This window comes from Heterodontus francisci, unplaced genomic scaffold, assembly GCF_036365525.1.
Source record: "Heterodontus francisci isolate sHetFra1 unplaced genomic scaffold, sHetFra1.hap1 HAP1_SCAFFOLD_167, whole genome shotgun sequence".
Taxonomy (NCBI): Eukaryota; Metazoa; Chordata; class Chondrichthyes; order Heterodontiformes; family Heterodontidae; genus Heterodontus; species Heterodontus francisci.
In genome coordinates, this window is record NW_027141337.1 from 1403776 (window position 1) to 1411844 (window position 8069).

Here is an 8069-nt window from a genome sequence, read left to right on the forward strand (position 1 = left end):
GAAAGTCCGGTCCAGTGGGCCATATCGTGTGGCAAAAGGAACAGCCAGGTAAATTATTTAATTGGCACTCTGGACCAAAGGCAAAAAGCAAAGACTGTGGAGGGGACAGACAAGTAGAGATCTGTCAGACTGACATGAGGGAAGGTTTGAAAAGGACAGTGAGGACAGGTTCGAGGTGGGCTAGGAGTATTCCCAACTGGAACCCCCTGCTCCCCGATTAGCCAACCCTGAAATGTTAGATAAATTAGACCACACGCTCGCCTCATTAAATGCAACCCAAAAAGACACCCTAAAAAGGTTGCTAACAGCAATTACAGAAAGCTGCAAGAACAAAGAAAGTTCTGAAAAAGGCAAGCCAATGGTGAGGGAGATGCCTCACCTAGTCGAAGTGCCGCAGGAGAATGAAGTGGAAGCTGGACAGGCACTTGTGAATGCTAATGTACCAGAGGACTTAGGACAGATCAGAAAAAATCATGTTCCCTAGAGTAAAGGGAAAGGTGAGGGCAAAATATCCCAAAGTAAACAGCATTTGTGTACCTCACCAGAAAGTTAAAAGTAAGGTCAGTGTGGCTCTCCCCACTGAAGAACCCAATGATCAGGTCCCAAACCCAAAGCTAATGAAACCTAACAATTTCAAAATAGAACTCAGCAAGAACAAAGGCCCAAAGGAAATCTCAGACACCTCACAGGGTCTAAAAAAAAGTATTGCACACTGTCGGTTTGGGGAGAAGGATTATCAAGGTGCAGGAACCTGAATAGTTAAAGCTTCATTGCAGGAGAGAAAAAAAAAATGTAATCGCTGATGCATTGTCCAGGGTCGAACCCGACACATAACCATCCCAGACAAAACTCCAAAAAATTATATCAGTACAACTGTAACAGACAATGTCAGCTGCAGGAATTCTAAGATTAATATGTCAGTTTGAGAAGTTATTATTGAGAATGAATGTGTGTTTCCTTCTATTTCTTCCCACAATTCTGTAATAAAATGTTCCTATTATCACATTTCTTTCCATGTGCTGCAGTGGTATCAAGTTAATACAATATGCCCAATGACGAATTTTAATTCATCGATTAGAAACTTACAGTACACGTTTAATGGGAAAAAATCCTACAGTTAACCTTGAAACAACTGGCAGCCAAGATGGCCACCGCAATTGGTATCTGAAATACCTTTTCACATTCCAGGGGCAACAGGAGACACATGTTTGATGAGCCTGGACACAAAACATTAGCTTGCTCTAGTTATTGAACTACCTAAGATTACATTCATTAACACGGTATACAAGGCCATCCTGACACATTGACTTTTAAAGAACAAACTCCTCCAAGTGTAAATACTGGTATCCTGAGCCCTGGAGAGATAGAAGTTTCTCATTTGAATCTCTTAATAAGGGTCCAGCGAACACAGTGAGGCAGTCAGGAGACCTTCTGTCCATATCTGTGAAAGCTGGAAGTTTCCCCTGGACAAAGATAGACAAGCCAGTGATTCAAACTGTTCAGACATAGAAGGGCTGTGTCTCCCTCCCCCTCTCTGTGTCCAGATAACACCACATGTTTGAAAACCACGTGAAGCTGTGAGCCCTCCAAGCCTACAGATTACTACATTCAGAGACACCAGGGGAAGGAAGCCACCCACAAGTCTGCCTCCAATAAAACCCAGAGCCACGTGGGCCAGCCACAAAGGGCACTTTGACCAGCCAAAGACTTCAAGAATGCAACTTCAGCCAGAATACCACCGAATCGTCCAATCTCACAGAATGAGTATTTTATTTTATTTTTTAACTTATTTAGGACTCCAATCCCACCACAAATGTACTTCTCACTCTGTAATCTATTTGTGTGTGATTCTCATGTGAGAGTGTGTGTAAATGTGTGGTGTATTTTTTGATGATTTTATTTAGATCGGGTTCAAATTGTTAAGTATAAGCAATTCACCTCTTTCGTGCTTAAACTCGAGAGAACCTGTCTGATCGGTTCCTTCACCATCACACCAAAGGTAAAAGGTAAAATACTCACTGAGACGGTTACTACATCCACTCTCGAAAAAGGACAAACCCTACTGCGTTCAAATAAGAGGAAGGACAATAGGAGAGACTGTGAACCCTCCTCACCTGGCTGTAACAATAGGCAGGGTTGGAGATGGAGAGAACACAGGAATGAACTCAGCTCAGCATTAAATAGATAGCAGAGGTTGTAAACTTCCTGGTTCAGCGTCAGACAATGGCCAGCGAGGGGGCTGCAGATCGTGGATAGGCAATAGAGTTTGTGACAGATAATGAAGATAATGGCTTCAGTCTTCTCACGATATAAATTACAAGAACGCTAGTTCAATGAAATATGGTTTATGAATCTAATAGTTGGATAAAGGGACTTACCAGGAACACCAATAATAGTGAGGATGGGATAATAAATTGATTGAATCATCTTCAGAGCATAAACGATCCGCTCTTCCAATGTTATCCAATAATAATCTGCAGTGAGCCAGTAAAACCAATAGGATAAGCTCCTGCTGCCCATTGTAGTAACATTCCAATCTATTGTTCTCAGATTATGACCCATTGTTGTAACATTCCAATCTATTGTTCTCAGATTCTGACCCATTGTTGTAACATTCCAATCTATTGTTCTCAGATTCTGATCCATTGTTGTAACATTCCAATCTATTGTTCTCAGATTCTGACCCATTGTTGTAACATTCCAATCTATTGTTCTCAGATTCAGATCCATTGTTGTAACATTCCAATCTATTGTTCTCAGATTCTGATATACTACTTCGCTCTCTCTCTGCAGCTGCTGATCTCTGTTATGTTCCCGCTGACAATATGGGACAATACATTGAAAGGAGCCCCTTCTTAATAGACGATGGAAAACCTCCCAGCGACACAATTAGGGTCCATGGAGACGGACATTAATTACAGTCACTGAACAAACAGGTTCAATTAACTCCGTTCAATCTAACACTTTTTATACCACAATAAAGTAGAACATTTATCCAGTCTGGATAGGATATCTGAGGTTTAATGAGGGAAAGGAATTGTGGAAACTCAGCGGCACTGGCCAGAATCTTTGAATCCTCCTTTAATATGGGAGTGGTGACAGAGGACTGGAAGGCTGTAAATGTTACACCCTATTTAACAAAGGACGTTGGACAAACCCTGTAACTACTGACCAGTCAGTTTAATGTTGGTGGTTGGAAACTTCTAGAGGCCGTAACCCAGCACAAAATTTCTTGCCTGTCAAATCTTGGGTTAATAAATGAGAAACAGCGTGGATAGGTTAATAGAAAATCATTTGCTAATCTTTATCGAGTTCGTTGAGGACGTAACTGTGAGTATTAATGAGAATAGCGTGTTTCACAAAATGGAATCATAGAATCATAGAAAGGTTAAGGCACAGAAAGAGGCCAGTTGGCACGTTATTGCTGTGCCAGCCAATCAACGATCCGCCTATTCGAATCCCACCTTCCAGCATTTGGCCAATAACCCTGCAGATTGTGGCACTTGAACTGCATATTCCAGACTCCTGATGAATGTTTTGAGGGTCTCTGCCTCAACTACCCTTTCAGTCAGTGAGTTCCAGACTCACTCCAAAGCAGGGGACCCAGCCCTGAGCCTTGTTGAACGCCACTGGAAACATCCGTTCAATCTCTAAAATACATGTCAACAATTACCCTTTGTTTCCTGAAACTGAGCCAATTTCCCATTTCTGGGTGAACAGGTTTTTCATCAACTCCCTACTAATCCTTCCACCAATCATTTTAAATCTATGCCCCCTCATCACAGATCTCTCTGCTCAGGTGAATAGACCCTTCACCTCCACTCTATCCAGGCCCCTAAAAATTAAATACATTTCAATCAGATCTCCCCTCAACCTTCTCTGTTCCAAGGAGAACAACCCCAGCCTATCTAATCTTTCCTCATAGCTGCATTTTTCCAGTCCTGGCAACATCCTCATAAATCTCCTCTGTACCCTCTCGAGTGCAGTCACATCCTTTCTGTAATGAGGTGACCAGAACTGCACACAATACTCAAGCTATGGTCTACCCAATGAGTTATACAGTTCCAGCATAACCTCCATGCTCTTGCATTCTATACCTCGGCTAATAAAGGAAAGTATTCCATATGCCTTCTTAACCACATTATCGACCTGTCCTGCTACCTTCAGGGATCGGTGGACATTGTCTCCTCTACTCTTTCCAGTATTTTACCATTAATCGTGCATCCCTTTACCTTGTTTGACCTCCTCAATTTCAACGCCTCATTCTTAATCAGGTGGAATCCCATTTGCCACATTTCCGCCATCGATATCTTCCTGCAGCCGACAGCAATCCTCCTCGCTATCCACCTCACGGCCAATCTGTGTGTCATCTACAAACCTCTTGATCATGCTTCTACATTTACGTTCAAATCGTTAATATATACCTCAAAAAGCAGGCGACCCAATTTTGTATCAACCTTGCTGTATTTCCCTGGATTCCATGGGATTTTATTTTTTTTAACCAGTCTGCCAAGTGGGACCTTGTAAAAAGCCTTGACAAAAATCCATGTCGACCACATGAACTGCACTACCCTCATCTATCGACCTTGTTACTTCTTCAAAAAATTCAATCAATTTGGTCAAACAAGATAGTCCCTTAACAAATCCATGCTGATTATCCTTGATTAGCCTGAGCCTTTCGAAGTGACAGTTTATCCTGTTTCTCAGAATAGAGTCCAATAATTTGCCCACTACTGAGGTTAGACTGACTGGCCTGTAATTTTTCAGTCTACCCCTGGCTCCCTTCATAAACAGAGGTACAATGTTAACAGTACTCCAATCCTCTGGCAGCATACCTGTTCCCAGTGAGGAGTGGAAAATGATGGTCAGACCCTCTGCTATTTCCTCTCTTGCTTCTTTCAACAGCCCAGGATACATTTCATCCGGATCTGGTGACTTATCAACTTTCAAGGATGCTAATTCCATTAATACTTCCTCTCTCCCCATGTAAATCACATCAAATACTTCATATTCCTCCGCCTTAACTATAATATCTGCATCAGACCCCTATTTTGTAAAGAGAAGCACAAAGTATTCATTAAGAACCATACCAGCATCTTCCACCCCTGCACATGCATATGCAATTATGTATATACACTTATGTATACAGACGTTCAAAAGGCCTGTGATCAAACAACATTTCACATTGGATTTGGGACTGGGTAATGAACCCGGCCAGGTGTTCGATTTAGATGTAGGTGAGCACTTTGGCGTTAGTGATCACAATTCGGTTAGGTTTACCTTAGCGATGGGCAGGGACAGGTATATACCGCAGGGCAAGAATTATAGCTGGGGGAAAGGAAATTATGACGCGATTAGGCAAGATTTAGGATGTGTAGGATGGGGAAGGAAACTGCAGGGGATTGGCACAAACGAAATGCGGAGCTTATTCAAGGAGCAGCTAATGCGTGTCCTTGATAAGTATGTACCTGTCAGGCAGGGAGGAAGTTGTCGAGCGAGGGAGCCGTGGTTTACTCAAGAGGTTGAAGCGCTTGTCAAGAGGAAGAGGGCGGCTTATGTTAGGATGAGACGTGAAGGCTCAGTTAGGGCGCTTGAGAGTTACAAGCTAGCCAGGAAGGATCTAAAGGGAGGGCTAAGAAGAGCAAGGAGAGGACACGAGAAGTCATTGGCGGATAGGATCAAAGAAAACCCTAAGGCTTTCTGTAGGTATATCAGGAATAAACGAATGATAAGAGTTAGAACAGGGCCAATCAAGGATAGTAGTGGGAAGTTGTGTGCGGAATCAGAGGAGATAGGGGAAGCGTTAAATGAATATTTTTCGTCAGTATTTACAGTAGAAAAACAAAATGTTGCCGAGGAGATTACTGAGATACAGCCTACTAGGCTAGATGGGATTGAGATTCACAAGGAGGAGGTGTTAGCAATTTTGGAAAGAGTGAAAATAGATAAGTCCCCTGGGCCAGATGGGATTTATCCTAGGATTCTCTGGGAAGCCAGGGAGGAGATTGCAGAGCCGTTGTTGTTGATCTTTATGTCGTCATTGTCGACAGGAGTAGTGCCGGAAGACTGGAGGATAGCAAATGTTGTCCCCTTGTTCAAGAAGGGGAGTAGAGACAGCCCTGGTAATTATAGACCTGTGAGCCTTACTTCGGTTGTGGGTAAAATGTTGGAAAAGGTTATAAGAGACAGGATTTATAATCATCTTGAAAAGAATAAGTTCATTTGCGATAGTCAGCACGGTTTTGTGAAAGGTAGGTCGTGCCTCACAAACCTTATTGAGTTTTTCGAGAAGGTGACCAAACAGGTGGATGAGGGTAAAGCCGTGGATGTGGTGTATATGGATTTCAGTAAGGCGTTTGATAAGGTTCCCCACGGTAGGCTATTGCAGAAAATACGGAAGTATGGGGTTGAAGGTGATTTAGAGCTTTGGATCAGAAATTGGCTAGCTGAAAGAAGACAGAGGGTGGTGGTTGATGGCAAATGTTCATCCTGGAGTTTAGTTACTAGTGGTGTACCGCAAGGTTCTGTTTTGGGGCCACTGCTGTTTGTCATTTTTATAAACGACCTGGATGAGGGTGCAGAAGGGTGGGTTAGTAAATTTGCGGATGACACGAAGGTCGGTGGAGTTGTGGATAGTGTCGAAGGGTGTTGTAGGGTACAGAGGGACATAGATAGGCTGCAGAGCTGGGCTGAGAGATGGCAAATGGAGTTTAATGCGGAGAAGTGTGAGGTGATTCACTTTGGAAGGAGTAACAGCAATGCAGAGTACTGGGCTAATGGGAAGATTCTTGGTAGTGTAGATGAGCAGAGAGATCTTGGTATCCAGGTACATAAATCCCTGAAAGTTGCTACCCAGGTTAATAGGGCTGTTAAGAAGGCATATGGTGTGTTAGCCTTTATTAGTAGGGGGATCGAGTTTCGGAGCCACGAGTTCATGATGCAGCTGTACAAAACTCTGGTGAGGCCGCACCTTGAGTATTGCGTGCAGTTCTGGTCACTGCATTATAGGAAGGATGTGGAAGCTTTGGAAAGGGTGCAGAGGAGATTTACTAGGATGTTGCCTGGTATGGAAGGAAGGTCTTACGAGGAAAGGCTGAGGGACTTGGGGTTGTTTTCGTTAGAGAGAAGGAGGAGGAGAGGTGACTTAATAGAGACATACAAGATAATCAGAGGGTTAGATAGGGTGGATTGGAGAGTCTTCTTCCTCGGATGAGGATGGCAAACACGAGGGGACATAGCTTTAAGTTGAGGGGTGAAAGATATAGGACAGATGTCAGAGGTAGTTTCTTTATGCAGAGAGTAGTAGGGGCGTGGAACGCCCTGCCTGCAACAGTAGTAGACTCGCAAACTTTAAGGGCATTTAAGTGGTCATTGGATAGACATATGGATGTAAATGGAATAGTGTAGGTCAGATGATCGGCGCAACATCGAGGGCCGAAGGGCCTGTACTGCGCTGTAATATTCTAATTCTAATTCTAATTCTAATTTCACAGACTTATGATAAAAATGTAACACATGGATTAATGTGACAGTGATGGTGTGGATATGACACTGACTCAGGGACAGAAAACAGAGAGAAGTGGTGAACAGTCATTGTTCAGACTGGTGGAGGAGGGGGTGGAAACAGTGCTGTTTCTCAGGGGTCAGTATTAGAACCAGTACTCTTCCTGACATATAGATAGGTATATAAATGACATAGAATTATGTGTAAAGAGCAGAGTTTCAACATTTGCATATTGCAGCAACTCAAATGTAGCTGCCAGTGCGGAGGATAGTCAGCAGTACATGGACAGTCTGATGACGAAATGAAATAACACATGGTAAATTAAATTTAACACATAGAATTTGGGAAGTGATTATTTTGTGAGGAATAGTAAGGGGAGTGAATAGAAACTGAACTGCATCATTTAAAAATAGTACATGAACACAGAAACCTGCGTGTGTATGTCCACAAATCTTCAATGGTGGCTGGACAAGTTGTGAAGGTTTTAAAAAGGCATACGGGATCGTTAGCTTTATAACTATATTGAAAAAACAGAGAACATTCTGTTAAGACACGATAAATGACT